The sequence below is a fragment of the Strix aluco genome, chromosome Z, assembly GCF_031877795.1.
Source record: "Strix aluco isolate bStrAlu1 chromosome Z, bStrAlu1.hap1, whole genome shotgun sequence".
NCBI lineage: Eukaryota > Metazoa > Chordata > Aves > Strigiformes > Strigidae > Strix > Strix aluco.
This window is the reverse complement of record NC_133971.1, coordinates 27,776,438-27,794,131: the sequence shown is the minus strand read 5'-3', so window position 1 is coordinate 27,794,131 and position 17,694 is coordinate 27,776,438.

Genomic DNA, 17,694 nt, shown 5'->3' with positions numbered 1-17,694 from the left:
CTCAACAGCTGTAAACCTCACCCTTTTACTTCACAGTCTGCACTTCTACCTTGGAAATGTCTCACCTCCTCTAAGTTCAGCTATTGAATTTTCTCATGTGTGGCCTTGTCTAGATGCACGGGACTCTCTCCTTCACAAGTGTCAGTGATCAACGTTCGCATTATCCTCAGACAGCCTCCCTAGTTCCCTATTCAACTCAAATTTGCCCTTGTTTTTAAAGTCCGCCTCAGACATGCCTCAGGCTCTCTCATGCAATTTGTCTCTCTCTGTTTCTCTTCTTGCTCTTCCTGATTGTCTAGCACTCTGTTTCCTGTGTCCCTCCAGGACCTAAGTGTATTCCTTGAAAATTTTTCTAGGGCTATTCATTTGAACAAAAAATGTTTTTACTTCATGCTGTGTTCACACCCTTTTGGCTTGAGAGTAGAGAATGAATTTGCTAGCAGGAATATTTGCGGAAGCAGCAAATTTGAAGAATATAGGTCAGAATATTCTCGGAATATGAATGCTGGAGCCCTAAATACAAGTATTTGCAAAGAAACTCCATTCTAGGAGGTATGTTCTTCCAGTTGGGAAGCAGAGCAGTTGTCACATGACCTCTGTGCCCATCCAAAATTTGAAACACATTTCACATTTTAAACACAGAATTTTCTCACGGAACCTCTTGCAAACCATTTACAGGCCCTGGGTTAGATTGTGGTGCTCCACCACATGCCCAAAACAGAGAGCAATTCAAGGCCACACAGGAAGAATCAAAGAGATTGAGCCTGTCTAAGAAATATTCTTCCCCAGGGCTGCTCCCTATGTGTGGAGGTGAAGAGTTGGCATCAGCTGGTAGGAACAAAAAGACTTAGGAGTGCATAAGAAGTTCCTCAGACTACCTCGTCTGTCTTGGGATGCACTTCAGGTCTTCCTTCTTTTGATCTGAGCAAGTTTCCCCAAAAAGCAAGTCCTGTCCTCCTGCTCCAGCCAGGAGCCTGTCACAGCACCACAACTCTCCAAATCTGAGGAAACTTCTTCCAGTTCCCAGTCTACCCTTGTTCCTAACTGTTTCAGACACTTGTGTCTTCCTGATAAGAATACCATTAAGCTGTCATTAAGCTTTTTCCTTCTTATATGACAGAACTTGTCATTGCTTGAGCATCAAACAGGTCATCTCTCAGCCTTTGCTTTGCTGGGCTAAGCAAGTTAAGCCATTCTAGTTTTCTCTTGCAAGATCAGTTCTCTCTTCCCCTAAATGTGCTCCCAGTCAGCCCTTCTTGGCCTCTGTTCCTGCTTTAATTCTTCTTCCTGAAACAGAAGTGCCCAGAAAAGTACATTTTATTTCAGGGACCTCACTGGTACCCAAGATTAACATTGGTCCCTTTTTATCTAGTGGAAATGCCACTTTTGACATAAACTATAACCACACTTGACTTAGTCATTGTTATATCATGCCCATATCTATTTTCTATTCCTGTTATTTTCAACTGACAAGCTTAAAGTTTTTTGCAAAATCCCTGTTATTTAGCAGTAAATGCATGATCTTGCAATTTGCACTAATGACTGTTCTCCTATTTCTATTACTTCAAACCCAAAGTAATTCTGGCTTTCTTGTCATATATTCGGGCTCACCACCATATCCCCTTCTTCTGTCTTGATAAAAAATGTCATTAGCACATTCCCATACTTTCTACCAAGTCATTATTGCTGTCATTAATTAAATGCTTGAACAAGTTTAGCTCGAGATTAATCCTTGAAGAGCTCTCTCAGTAACCTTCAGTCAGCCAGATGCTTCCCCTTTCCAGATAACTCCTTTGGCTGTCTTGTTGATCTTCCACTAGTTCCCATATCTTCTTCACTGATAATTTCTTATGCAATACCATGTGATATGCTTTTCTGAAGTTGAAATAAGAGAGATCACTCTTATTTCCCCTGTTTAGTAATGTAGTTATCAAGGAAAGTCATTATTTTAGTCTGGCATGTTTTGCCTTTTTCTAACTCAAATCATATTTTTCACTAACTTCCATATGTGTAACTATTTTTGTCTTAGAAATTTGTTGCAAAACTGGCATACTGCTGAGGTCAGACTAAAAGAACTAGTTTTCCAGATTACTACTTTCCTTTCTCCTAAAAAAAAATGTACTACATTTGCTCTCTTTAGGCAGATACTACCAGATTTGATTTAACACATTTATTCAGGATCCTGTCACCTAGAAGTGTAGTCTCGCCTGACAGTTCCTTCTGGATCCAGGAAAAAGCTATTCCTTCCCAAAGCATGTTGTGTTTTCTGAATTATGTTCCTCCCCAGAGATGGCAAAATTCCATGCGCATACCCTCATTCTTAATTGGCTGCCTTGTCCCCACAAAAACAACCTTATGGAAAAGGAGGGAAAACTATTAGCATTTCAGACCACATTTAGACTATGTGAAGTCTCAGCACCTCTTTCTCTTCAGCAGTATATGGGCTTCTTACTTTTTTGGTTTTCCTTCCCTTTTTTCCTCCCCTTCCGTTTTCTTTTGCATGGGCTCAGCTTTGACCTCAGCAGTTTCACTCCACCCTTGCACTTCTGGTGCTGGTACCTGTCTCCTCATGGCTCCCTTGGTCTTGCATAGGACCTCAGTCCACTCAACATAATGTGTCTAGATCCTGTCTCCTCATCTTGCTGTTTTTTCCAGCCCTTTCAAATACTCTGGTAAAGTAGAGCATAACTCCTGCAAGCAGGTAATCTATGAGAAATGAGGAGGTATCTGCTGATTTAACCCCATTATACAACTGTGGAGATGATCACTACCTTCCTTCAAGGGCTGCTTTCAGAAAATATCATGAAAGTGCCTGGAAGCAATGGACAAACTTGAGAAAAATTGGGGCAGTTACATAAGCGATACCCCAAGAGAAGAATGGAGACCAATAGTTGTCATGAATAAAACAATACTTACAAGTTACTCACGCTAGTCTGTACAAGGTCTTTTCTCTCCTCTCTCTCATCTTTTTTCTTCCAGATCCTCATCTGTCCATCACTACTACTGTTCACTGGATTTCCCTACAACTCTTAGAAAGCAAGCTCAGAACAGCATCCCAGATGCTGCACTCTGAAGTTGTGGAGTTGTAAGGTACTACCGCTCCTCCACTTGGTGCAAAATATCACACCAAAACCAGTAGAGACAAATGATGGCACTGGTTTCAGTCACTCCTCTTCAGCATGGAACAGAGAATAGTGGTGTCACTTGAATCCTTCTCGGCAGTAATTTCACCAAAATCATCAAGAGGAATGGGGGCTAGAGAGAGCAGAAGTGAGCCCCTCAGAAGAGACAAAATCGGCCTCAGAAATATGCCCAGGACTGACCACAGAGATACTGACATACTTCAATAATATCTACACCAAATAACTTTGATATTATTTGGCAGCACAGAAATTTAGACCACTGCTGTAGTACCAGCTTTCTGTGTGTTGCTGCAGCTGTGTGTCCTACACGGAAACCCTCTTTCATCAGTGTCATAACTGGGCTTTGTAGGGGACCTATCAAAGGATGGGCACATCCTCTGCTTTGCTTTGTTGCCTCTTTGAGAAGGGCAATAACCTCCAGCACCAGAGCAGAGTAAGCAGCTGGGAGCTGCAACTCCTTAAACAGTTAGAGCAAGAGTTGCCAGAGAAGAAAAAACCCCAAAACCACATCCAGGTCTATGCTGTAAAATATCTGGTGGAAGACTGACTTTTTCTTCATTTCAAGCCAAAGATCTTGTTCCCACTGATGATGTCATTCACAAGACATGTCTGACCAAACACTTCTTTCTGTGCAGTTGAATTTCACACTAGCCACATATCCAACAGGATGCAAATCTTGATTTAGAAAGTTACAGGTGGAGCTTTTAAAAGGCAAATATATTTCTAATGACAAGAGCTCATAATTGAAGTTGTTGAAGAACTGTCTATTACCTTGTGCCCTCAATCACTCTGCACAGCGGCTCTGAAACTGCCCCAATTAGTTCCTTAGGGCCCAGTTCCTTAGGACTTAGATTGTCATGGTCAACTGGCTTGGCATCTACAGGCATTCAGCCATAACCTGAGCAGCTAGATTTACTTTAATCTCATGAAAAGTAGGCAGGAATACATACGTGCCAGATTATCAGCTGAAGCAAACTAGCTCTGCATCACGGGGTTCAGTGACGCTGTGCTGATTGAATCCATAGAAACGTTTGGCCTCAATATATCCTAGAGAACCAGTCTTTCAGAAAAATAATCAATGCAAAACAATGTTGTCATTGGAAGCCTGGAACCACTGCAAGTTAGAATTACTCGAGTTCTTTAGTGTGATATTTAAGCAGCACTGTTTGAATGCCAGGGAACTAGAGGCCAAAGAAACTATTCCAAGTTGGATTTGGTAAGCACGGGGTTTTGCTTTAAAGTACATTAATCAGACAAGTTCAGTCAAAAGTCATATGTAGGATTATTAGCTCTTGTGCAGGGGTTTTCTCATTTGTGTTGGCTTTTCAGATGCAGTGAAAGCCGTGCTGAGCAAAACACTGAACAGCTAAAGATGGTTATGCTGGAGGCGTTTTTTTTCCCATGCCTTCCTCGCTGTGCATCCGCTTGCTATTGGAATCCCACAAGAAACAAATTCCATTCTTACAATCATAGTTTTGGGAAAGCAGTTCAGAAAAAGGAAGGGAAAAATATTACGATGAAGCCTCCTTTTTCCAGCTTTCTTAGTATTAGACACAATGGACCCCGTGGTGTCTCATACAGTAAATAAGAGAAAGGATCCAGCAGCAATGAATAGCATAAGTCATGCTAAAAGAATGTTTCTAACCCTAGGACTCCAAACTGTGGAATGGTCACACAACCTTAACTCTGCCCCTTGAATATATTGTGTGAAAACCCCTAATTACCTGATTACTTATTAACCCTGTCACTGAAACACATTTATTAAATTAATTAAAACACCATTAAAGCCAGAAAGAGTAGTGTGTGAAGACCAGCAGGTGGCCCTCATAAAACTAGGAGCTTGGACTCATGTAAATATGGGCAATCTGTAGGGCCCAGACAGCTCTGGGACCAGCAGAGGCTCCTCAACAGCATGTTGAGACTCCTAGTGACCAAGGGACCCACAGCACTGGAGCAAGGAAAGGTCTAGAGCAACTACAGAACATGAGGCTAATTGGATTGCATGTACAGACCGTAGAAACAGGACCCTTTGAACACAGGGCAAGCTGTGATCAGTGTAGTCTAGCAGGTGAGCTGCCTAGCTGAGTGCCTCACAGACCAATCTGGCTTACATTAGGTCTTCCACGGATAACCCAGTGGCAGGAGCTTTCACATGGGAGTATTGCCTTTTTTTCCTATCCTTCCCTTAGCATCTGTTGTAAGATATTAAACTATATGGACTTTGATCTGACTGGGTAAGCATTGTACTTTGTGTTCGCATTACTTTATCCCAAGTCCACCAGACAGATTGGGTTGGGGCCTAACTCCCTTCAAGTGTAGCAGATACGTTAAGAAAGATAAGCTATGGCAAATCCCTCTTCCTAGGCAGTGAACACAAAACAGCTAAATGCATCATCCTGCCTCTAACACCACAGCTCTTCTGTTCTTTTCATTTTATTTTCACACATCATATTCCAAGTGACTTCTGAAAACAAGTTCACACTCACATCTGACTAAGTTATCTTTTAATTAACTTTTTTCTGTATTGGCCCAAGGCTGACCTGCTATCCATAAGCAATGCTGTCAGCACTCCTATGGAAGGAAAGAGGGAACAAGCACCTCTCAGCTTGGGCTTCCTCTCCTCTCCTTCACAGGCAGTCTCAGCTTTCAGCTACACTGGCCTCTGCAATGGCCTGTGGGTGTCTTTGGGAAGAAAGTCCAAACAACCATTTTGAACATGGCTTAGAGCAGTCTCTATGCATCTCTTCTATACTATTCTCTGCTCCTATACTCAGTTACAGACATTATTTGGCACTAAAGCTAAAGGACTTGGAAGTTACCTCCATTGTATTAATTTTATTTCATATCATGTGACTCTAGAACTAGATTCATGCCTCCTACACATCAGTGTCTCTCAGGGCACATCTGAAGCCAAAGCTCCACTTCAAAGCCAAGTTAAAGGTGCATGTAAATGCATAAACATATGTTTTCCCTTTTCTCCCCCCAACCTCTCCAGTTAACTATGGTGGCAAGGTCAGCACCCCAGTGGCAGGTCAATATGCTGTCTTGTAGTGGTTCAGAGCAGATCCTCTCATTGGATGGATAGCAGGGCTGCACTGCTCGGTTATGACACCTGCAGCAAATCCTCCTCCCATCCCTAGCAGGGGACTCCAGTTTCCTTCACTTTCCTTGTTCTGAGGCTTAGACCTCTGGCTCACCTGGCTGTTTTTTTTAACTCAGTCCCTAGCCAACTGATGACGGATATCAGAAATTTCTGAGCAAGCTGCCTTATTTCATGATTTCACAAACTGCTGGCCAGTCTGACACAGAAATAGAGTCTGGAAGTTAAGCTGTTGGAGTAAGACTTGATAAGAAATACAAGAGAGAGAAAAGGTCCTCTTTCTCTGGTTTACAAAGGGCTTTCACATTTTTTCAACGAAAGAGAACAACTGAAGGGAGTTGTTATAAATTCATATTTCATAAATATGAAAAAAAATGCCTTTCTTCTCTGCTCACCTTCTCTGTACTCACTAGTAATCAGCCCTGGGTACAGATCTGAAATTACTGACAAGCATCTTGGATTTACACAAACACACAATGCACAAACAAGATGGTCAGTGTATTCTGAGCAGAGGAACGTTAACGATTATCATGTTTATAGCTTAAGTTAAAATGAAAAAGTCATAAAGACAAACCTCTGATAAGGCAATGCCTACATCCCAGTGAACTGTAAGATTTCTACTGGGCACCAAGGTCTTCAATCTCGTTACTGAGTCACATGGACAAGACGCTTACAGGAGTGGGTATATGACAAGGTAGTTAAACTTAGCAGGAATAAATCTGGTCAGTGGCTGTAGCAGCACTAGCATAACTGCATAACTGCTTGCTTTGGTCAGCTGATGATGTATGAGACCTCCCTCTTAGTTGTAACTCTAAAGGAGTGTTATTTTCCCTTTCTGTTTACTTTGAAAATCCAACAGAGCCTATCTAACAAGAAGCGGACATCTCTAAATTACAGTATGCAGCTTGTATGTACGTTGGTGCAAACCATGTGTTTGCTTCAGTTATGTCATTCTGTAATAGATGGGTCTTTCATCAACAGCATGAGAAACGGAAGAACCTGCCAAAGTCAGAAAGGGACCTTTGTGTTCAGATCCCAGACTTTTAGCGGTAACATGTGCCATTGCCTCTGATACTGCAACTGGGGTACCCATCTGCTCTGTAGCATGTTGCTACAGGTGTAGTTTGTTGTTGTTTCTGACTTTTTACATATGCTCATCTAAACAATCAGACAAGTGTCTTTTTGTTTCAGAATGTTGTGAAGTCTGTTATTTTCCCTGCAGCTAGCGCTTTGTACAGAAAGAACCTCATGCAAAACATTACTGAAGTACAAACAAAGATTCCCAAACCTTAGCTTGATTGCTCTTGCAGTCACTGAAATTGGACTTGGAACTGAAGCCTTGAAACACAGAAGAGGTTGGAGAGTGTGAGATCCATTTTGCCTGCTAGAAGAGAAAGCAATAGCCAGCTGGATGGTGTTGCCCTAAAAGTTATAGCTAGCTGATTAGGATGAAAGATTACAGACAGTGAAAGAAAAGAGGGAAGAGTAACTACAAACTTCAGATAAAAGGTGTAATTGCATCACACTTTAGGTGGAAATTAAACCCCGCAGTATTTTCGTGAACATTGGCCTGTGTCTAGCAAAAGGATGAAAGCTCTAAACCCCTATTTAGAGGTTTGAGAGATCTCAGACACTGCAGAAAGCCAACAGCTGCTGCTGGAATATTCAGTCCTTCTCTCTGTGTCAGATCTGGAAAGGAAAAAAATACAAATAACATGGAGGTAAAATGGAAGAAGCAAGTATAACTCTTCAGTAAAGCTCTGGATAACAAAAGGCCCACCTTGCAAGAGCATGGATAAGGAAATAGATGGAGTTATGATATTTTACAAAATGAGACAACTATAGAAAATTATTTCTACTGCTGCTTATACCATCATAACTCTGAGAAACAATAATTAATTGCATGGGAGTTATACAGGTTTGTGTATCGGGTTTGTGCTTCACTAGTAAACACATTGTAGTGAAAGGTTGTGCTTGATTAATTTGCTCATATGTTTTTGCCATCAAACTACAAATAAGGAATGCATTTTAAAATTACTGATATCTCTTAAACCTATAAAATATGTGCCACATAAAAACTGAAAACTGTATCTGTAATCAGAGGACTCTCAATGACATTGTATTATTTTGCTTTTGGCACAGCTGGGAACTGAAAATGTCTTCATTGGCAGAAACATCTTAAGTCTCAAACACGAAAGGGTTTTATTATTAATTAGTATTTTTCAGTTCCTAATTAATTAATGACTCTCCAAAAATAATAAAAGAGAGCAAGACAAATGCTGTCCCCATATTACAAAATCAGCAGAGGTAGAAGAGCAAGGATTGTACTTGACATTCTTTTTTCTTGTGGTATGATGACTAGACCATGACATCAAGCAACAGTCCAAAAATTTCCAAGCATGTGACTCCCAGTCACTTGCTAGAGCTAGTGTGGGGTTAGTGGAACATGCAGTTCTTGCTGTCTTTTGTGCTTTTGGCTGTCATCATTGCAGAGATAAATTTGGATCTCTACAGAATCCAGCTTCTCAGTCTCTTGGGGATTGTTAATAAGCAGGAGTGGTGCCAACATTTGGGAGTGGAGCCACCAGTGAATGCAGGGTGGTTAAACACCACAAAGTAAGGCCTGGCATAGGGAGAATGGGAATTCAACAAGGCAAGCATGAGGGATATACAGAGGAACCAAATTAGCCAACACCAAAGCAGCAAATTAAGAAACAAAGAAAAATAAATTACAAGAAAACATACAGAGAAGTATCAAAACACGTACTGCATTAGAAACAGCTACAAATACATACTCTCCTAAAACAACTTTTCTTTGCAAATTAATGCTCTGCTTACCACAGAAATGTTACACATCTATGATAGGGAAGGAAAATGTCCAGAACTTTCTTCTATTTAGATACATGAATATGATAATTGCAAGACTGTGTGAGCCCACAGGTTTTTATGCCTGAGGCAGGAATCTCTCTCCGCTTCTGGCTGGAGGAAAATACCAAGGAAAGGAGTGTGAAAAGCAGGGCAAGGGTAAAGTGGTCCTCCTCTGGCACCCTTTACCTTCTGGTAACCAGCATCCTGGGGATTTCCTGAGCCAGAAGCTGCATCTGAGTCATCATGAACAATCCTCTCTAGAACCATACCACCTTGTTGGGTCTTTGGAGCCACTTACTGGGGCGTTGTTCCTGCTGCACATTTGCCTCTGAATTATGCCTTCTGTGAAAGAGTCCTTGGTCTGTCTTGTTTTTCAGCCTGTTACCTGAGTGCCATTATACTCTGCTCCAGAAATTTTAAAAATTCCTGTGACCAGATAAGCTGTACATAATCTGGGGGAAAGCTCAACATTTTTATTTAGAGAACTATTCATCTAAAGGAAGTCTCACAGAATTTTTTAGCTTTCTCTGAAATCAGATTCTCTGTTGTCCAAAGAAAAAGGTACTATTATGACAGTCTTTAGCAGATCCTGTGTTAATGAGTGTACGTGTAGATTTCTGAAGATGGGCTGAAGCATTTCAGGAGATTTTAAGCCAAAAGTGATTATATTTCCTCCAGTTAGAGAAGACAAAAAAAAAAAAAAAGAACCACTAAAACCCACCATGTTTTAATTAGGTTTCTTTTTATATCTGTGTAACAAATCTGGACTGGGCAGCTTTTTTTCATCATAGCCTCCTAAAGAATTATTATTTCATGTTGTAGATTAGTCAAGTTTAGAGTACTTAAAGAGATATTAGCCAGTTCAATGTGAGTTATTGTTCATGCACTAAGACAACTAAAGACATTTTAGTAAACAAATTTACTGAGAGTTGGAGGTGATTTATAGAGTTTGGAAGAGGAAATTGTATAAATCATGTTCTGCGCACAGGTAAAACAAGTACTATATTCAGTGAGCTCACACAGTAAAACATTTTAATGTTTCTGTCAGTAAACTTAACTCTAAGCTTAAACTGTAGAAATGGTATGGAATTATCAACATAAAATATGCTTAAGGAAATTAATCATCTAGCATGAAATTTAGAAAGGAAAAATATGTACATTGAAGACAAAACCTCTACCACTTTGTACTGTGGACAACATTTGTAACTTCACTACATCTTCCCTCTTGCACCTAGAATATCAGAATATTTCTGAACCCATTTTATTAACTTAATGCATAGGAATTGTATTTTTTTTACTAGTGATGCCATATGAAGAGATTAAAGGAATTTCAATACAAAACATCCCTTCTTCTTTCTTGGTTTGTTCCGAATTCCAACAAAATACTTTCTTCAGCCTGTAGCTGCATACATCTGGCTAAATTCTGAGTGATTTGAGTGCATGTGTGTGTGCATGTGTGTGCATAGAAGTGCCCATGTGCACAAAAGCTGGTAGAAAGAATGCCTCTGTGAAAAAAATAAACAGTATGATACCATCAGGTAAAGTTAATATTCACTTCTGAATACAGAAAACTGAAAACCAAACCTTTGTGGCAAAAGCTGAAAGACCCTTTATGTTTAACACAGCCCTAACTAAATATCTATAAGAAATTAAATACGAAATAGCTTGTGTAGATTACTAAATCTGGATATAGGTGTCCTACATTGATTAGGTAGCCTAATCAACGGAAACCGCTGCTATTAGCAACCTGTTCTGATGCCCAGTGTACCTTGCCTTCTGTAGTTGACTTCTGGGATCCACCTTTGCAAAGCTTCTGCATACAAAATGGATGAAGATGCTTAATAATGCCGACTAGACTCTTCTGTGGGGATAAGAGCAATCTATACATAAACCTTTATTAAGCCCTCACAAAATCCGGTCATTGTGACTAACAAAAAATACTATATTGTGAAAACAATTGACATCTTTGTTTCACAGTTAACAGAAGAAAATACAAGGTGTGTGCTGAAATTATAACACATATTTTCAGTTGGTTTTTGATGCTGGCATAGCAGATTAGTGAAAAGATTATAATCAAGCAACCAAGATCCTTCACTGAGATCTGTGTTGCTGTTGCCATCTGCCCTGTGGGGAAGCAGAAAGGGTGAGATTTCAAAATTGAGTCAATAAACAAAATGGTAGAGGTGACTTCTTGGGGACTCCATCTTATGACCAGTTAAATAAGGCAAGCTTGAAACAGAAATGTCCCCCTCAACTAGGAAGATCATTCAGACACCAGGATGCCTCAGGATGACCTTCAGAAAAATGGGAACACAGGGCAGAAAAAGAACAGCAAAAAGAGTGCCCAGGGAAAGGCTGGGGTATCACCCTGTGCGAGGGGTGCTCTTGGGACTCAGGACCCTGAAATCCTCTTTGGTGACCCAGTTTTCATTACCTCCTATCTCCAGATAATTTCCAAATTGTGACATATATCTGTTGTTCTACAACTCAAAATGGAAAATAGCTAACTCACTGGCAGTGACTCCAGAGAAAATAAAATCTAGCACTAGTAGCACTAAAACAGTTTAGACTTCTGATCTCAATAAATTGGGCTCCTTTTGATATTTCCTGTTGTCTGGAAGATGACCCAACACAATTCCAAATTTATAAATGTTGTTGCCAAGAGATTCTAGTAAATATATATTCATACACACACACACATTTATATATGTTTTTATGTTTTTATAGCTATGTATGCTTAGAAAACACATAAAGTTGGCATAAGCATATATAGAGTATAACCAAATGACAATATACTCAGTAACAATCAACCATAGGTGATTATAAAAACATGTGCTGTCTGAACTAGTCTCCCTGTCTATATTGGTCTGTTGCTCTGTCTGTGGAGCTAGAGGCTCTCTGAAGGAATTATGGAAGACACCGTGCAAGACAAATAATTATCAAAGCAATCCGATTGAGCAAAACTCCTTAACTGATGGCAAGTTGCTTCACACTGTGCTACATTATGTTTTACTAATCAAATGCCTCAGTGGTTAAAATGAATTCATTGAGTTCCACACGGATTAAACAGGCTAGAGTTCACTCATCCTCTCCTTACGCAAAAGGAGTTTTGGTTCAAATATTGATTTGCAACATGTCAGGAAATGTTTTCTTCAATTAAATAATCTCATTTTAAAGTGAGTTCTGTGCCAGAAAAACAAACAGTACAACTTTTCTACACATGCACAGTAGTTACATCCAGAATAAAATCTTATGATTTCTGGGATGCTGGTGTTGAAATCCAAGGAATTTGTATTTATAACAGGATCAAAGCTACAGAAGTATTAGGCAAATTCTGTTTTCCATTGCATCTATCATAGCAAATACATTTCCAGCAGATGTACACAGATTTGGTGATCTTAACAGAGAGGCTCAGTGCAAACCCACGTATTTCACACTGGAGCTCTTTAGTGAAAAGGAATCAGTCCATAGACTTTTCTTCACACAGCCTTCATTGCTTATATTCCTTATATGCAGCTTAATTTCTCACAGAAGTATTTTTCCTCAGATCAGGAACTAATTGACTGAAATAAAAACAGTCATATAATTATTACTAAAAATAAAAATAAACATTTTCCCTGGTCTTTAGGACATCAAGTTGATACAAGACACTCATACTCCTAAAAAGGATCAAAACAAAACAAGACAAAAGCAAACTACAAAAAAATAAGTGTGCTACCTGGTTTTATCTCAGCTTCAAGCCCAATGACTGGGGGTTGACCACACACATCCCAAAGTCAGTGTAGTTACAGCAAAGATTATTTTTGGCCTTGTGACAGGGAGTTTGCCATAGCTAAACTGGACCTAATAAAAATATTTTCACAGGGCTTTGTGATGGCATAGCTGACCACGAATTATGAATTATTAGTGCTGTTATAGCATCTGAGAGCCCAAGCACTGCACTGTTATGCTACATGCCAGATCTCCTGGGAACCTGAGGGCAAGGCCGCTTTGCTCCTCTCTGCAGCTTTGCTCACCTGGCTGCAGTAGCTGGCAAGCAGAAGAAGGAGGCTGGGCTCATCACTCTGCTGTAGCCCATACAGCAGTGGAACAACACTCTGGGAGTATGACTCTGAAGGTGGGGATGACCCAGGGAAGTGGAGGAGCCTGCACAAACGTATGTTCCAGGTTTTAGAGAGCACAACCTAGGGTTTTGGGGGTTGGGTTGGGTTTGTTGTGGGTTTTTTTTTGGGGGGGGGGGGGGGGGAGGTTGTCACATTTGAGGTAGCAAGTGTGTCAGCTCTTCGTTTCATATTTTCTCCAAATAAAAACATCCATGATTTTCTATTACTTATAATGAAAAGAAAAAAATAAACAATTAGAAAAAAATTGAGACAGCCTAAAAATCTACTGTATCTATTCATTTGTGCTTGCTGTCACTCAGGGCAAGAAAATGCTAGAGAAACTGATAGTTTACCAGGTGCTAGATACCCCACCAACAAAATTTAATAAGCTCTGTGGGAAGCTTTAGAAGCTGGTGTTCTGATCCGTCCCCTACTGCTCCGAGTGGGAACTCAAACATGCTGCAATGTCCTTTGCACAGTTAATGCCAAGGAAGGCTTATGATACACCATGATTTTCCATTCCTGGCCTTACACGACCTCATCCTTGGTGTGATTCCCGCTGAGGCCAAATATCCTGACAGAACATTATGCATCTGCTGATGCTCTTATTCAAGGGCTTTGTTCATATGCATTCTGTAAAGACAGCCCAGGAAACAGGCTCAGATGTGGTTCCTGATCCATGCATGTGTTGATACCAGCCTCACAGTGCATTGTGGCACACAGCCAGTGTCCTCTAGGAAAAAGCCTGATGGTGTTGCCTGTGTGGAGGAAGAGACATGGTGGTCAGCACTGACAGCCTGTGGAAGTTCAGGGTTTCCTCCCATCTTTCCCAGTCCTGGAGTTTGTACAGATACTTAAATGTGGGCAGGTATTGGAACACTTTGGACATGAGGCAAATCTGAATTCAAACGCAGCAAGATGCTTTCATTTATATAACGAAATAGATGTAGTGAAGTGGCCAAGCCATCCTCCAAGAATGAACACAAGTATTAGTGAGAGCATCTAATGAATCAAGCTATGACCTAATATACAATTACTTAATCACAAAATTACAATGGATTTTTAAATTAAGGTTAAAAAATAGTTTTGAGAAATGTTTTAGATTTTCCAGATACTGTGGGGTCTTTGAATTTTAAAGAGAGGTAACAGCTTCTTCATGGGAAAAAGAACTAGCCCCTGCTGGCTACTAGATTCAAGTTGGTACCACTGCCCTACACAGGTAATCGGTCTGAAGTAACACCTCTCCTTGATTCTGCTTTGCTTCCTATCAGAGGAGGCTGAGCAAAGTCAGCAGATTTTCTTCTTGTCTGTGACTAGATGTTTGGCTGGCAGTAAAGCCATTTTCCCTTCTGTGCATAGGGTTTAATTTGCTCTAACCTTTGCCACAGAGATGCTGCAAGGACTAAGTGCTGTTTTGTGCACCATCACACAAGGTCTAGGTAGGATTCTGTTAAGCAGCTGGCAGTGAGCAGCGCAGTGAGTAATGCAGATAAGGCAAGGCTGGCTGCCCCTTAACAAGCTCTTTCCCCATCGAATTCCTGTTTTGTTCCAGACAAGCTGTTGGGTGCAGAAGGTACAGTCCCATGAAGTTCACCATACACACACACACTTTCTGTTTCATCTGCAATGCTGACACCCTGTTCCTACAGTTTGCAGAGACTGCGATTTGTTTCAATAGTTTTAATCGGGCCACTGCTTGTTCTTAGTTTCCTGTTGCTTTGATCATGGGTTTCCAGCTTTTCTCAAGTAAGTTGTATGCTCCAAGGTGGATTTTCCCCTTTCCTGTGCTGGGCCAAAGCATCCAAGTGACCTTTGATTTTTTTCTTCTTCTGTCTCCTTTCTTTCCCTGTAGTCTTTTTTGTTTTGTTTTGTTTCTGACTCGCCATATGTGAGATAATTGTGCCCACAGGAATTCCTTTCAGAGTGCCTAAGCACAAAAGAAAAACACCAGGCCAGCTCTTTTTCTAGAGCAGTACAAACATTTCCTTAAACCTAAGTGTCTCAGGAGGGGCATTGACAGAAGGTTCCTTTCACCCAGAAAGCCCGCTCTGTGCTGAGCTGTTGGTGAACCCTCAGTCGCCTCCTGCATTTTGACGTCACTGATGGAGCGAAAGTTTTGCCAATAAAAGCAGTCACGTTCTTTGATTCCAGCTTTATGACGATGGAAAGGAGGCCAGAGCCAATCATGCCATGGTGGGTTTTATTAAAGGAAAAGGGTGGTGGGAGCCAGTAACTCTTTGGCAACTTTACTCCTTTGACTGCCATCCCCCTGTATTGCTCTTGGTGGATGGAGAGCTGCAGGATCTCCTCTGCAGTGATAGCTTTCTCATGTTAATAAGCTCCCCAGTAAGAAACCCTGGAGTAACATTAAGAACTTGCACAGCTTGGGGAGGGCAAAGCAGATCTTAAGACCACCCATGTGATTTGATGGCCACAAGGAACCATGTTAAGAAAATATCCCTGTACTCTGAACTCATCTTATTAAGGGAATAAATCTGATTTCTACTTTGAGCTCCCCTCCCATGGGGACTGAACTGCTAACCCCTTGGTTTTAATAGATGAGTTATGTCCCTGGACAATGAAACACAAATTTTAGTCCTATCTTCAGCAGTTTCCAAGAAAATGAGTTATGCCCTCTATCCAGCACAGCTGTGCTTTGGGGTGTTTCCGTCTGTCACTGCACTAACAAGAGATGGGGTTGCCAGGTAGTTTATCAGGATGTCATTTTTCTCAGGTTCAGCATGGTTGTGTGGTGAGGAGAAGGGCTTTTGAGTCCACTTTGTGGAAAAGGCAACTAGGCATTGTCCTTCCTCTCTTCCCTGGTCTGTCACTATCCCTGCCAACAAAAGTCTGGAACTTGTGCTCCAAAGCAGGAACAATTCCCATTCCATGGACCACTGCATAACAGTAGTGACAGGGGGACATCTTCTGCTTCAGTGGCCAAGCCAGCTTTAAGGAGAAGCAAAATCAAAGTAAGGAGCAAGACAGGCCAGATCTTGGCTGGCAGGTAAGAAGGAAGGGGGAAATTAAAATTCTTTGGGAAAGAAGCTGGTAGAGGGGCTAAATGGCTTCTTCTTGCTCCACCAAACAAGTCGCAGAACAGACTACAGTGCAGAATCCCTGGGAGCTCCTTCGCTCTCCAGTTCAGGATGCGAGGCTCAGCACCAGGCACTCTCAGTGCAGTCAGCAATCATCTAAGTTGTCAGTTATTCACAGACCTTTGGTGGGCACCATCAAGGAGGCAAGCACATAAACCATGTCCTGATCAGTACACTTATGAAAGCACCTCCCAAGGAGGCTGTAGCCATAAAGGATAAGAAGTGCAAGCACAGAAGACTTTTGCAGCACAATCTAAGATAATATCAATAAAAAATCTGAAAGAGTACAGCTCTGTAGGAGCCCATGCTTTAGGGCACAGTTTGACTGTAATGTTTTTATTATTGTTTTTATGAAAAAGTAAAGATTTCATTTGAGCTAAACATCCCCAACATTTGTAATTGTAGAAAACAGATTTTAGAAGAATCCTTGCAAAGAGACTGTACAGATAAGAAAACAATAATTTATTCCTCTCTTTGTCTGAGAAGGAATAAAACATCTCTCTCCCTGAAAGTGTAGCACTTTAGATAACTAAATCTTTTTAAAAGTGCATAGAAAACCAGCTACGTTGAATTATGATTTATTAATTGGCGTTTGCAGGGGCCAAGGGTGCTAAATGTCCAGGGATCAGGAATTTTTATGACATGGAGCCAGATTCATACAGATAAGTTTGATATATGTAACTTTTACTGGGGAAGGGGGAAGGGGTGGCATATAAATGCTAATGTTCGCAATATGCCATTCAAGTTATTTATTTCAATTCGAGTCCAGAATTTATAGAGTGCTATTAAAATGCCTTGGCTGTGTTGTATCTTGATTGCAGCTGGATTCGTCTTTATTTTCATACTATCTTTATAGGACGAGGAAGAATGTGCCTGTGCATCCCAGCACGTGAGCGAGTTTATCAAATATGAGGCAGCAGCCGGAACAACAAGAAGTCGCATGAGAGAGCCTAACTCCTGGCTGGCAGAAGCACGTTAACCTCTCATTCATGTCACTGGGTTTAATACTCCAACTTTGTAGTAAAAGCGTCTTCCCCGAGCTCGGGTTCATAAAAGTGTTAGTGGTCCTTGATGTTCCCAGCAGAGGATAGTAAAGAAAACACAGCCCTGAATAGCTCACATTGATTGCAGCAAATATAGAGCAGGAGGGTCAGCACCATTTCCCAGCCCAGAGCCAGTGTTGTAGAACTGAGCAGCTATTCATAGCCACTGGACCCTCTCCAAGTAGTGAGTGTAAATTTACTTGTATCATCTTTGCAGAGAGGAACTGTGGTCCCCAGTGCCTCCCGCTTGATTCAGATAGACTGTTTATTTGTTTAGTCCTGTAATGATATTATCCACAGGGCTAGAGCCACACAGGGAGGATTAGGAATTCCTGGAGG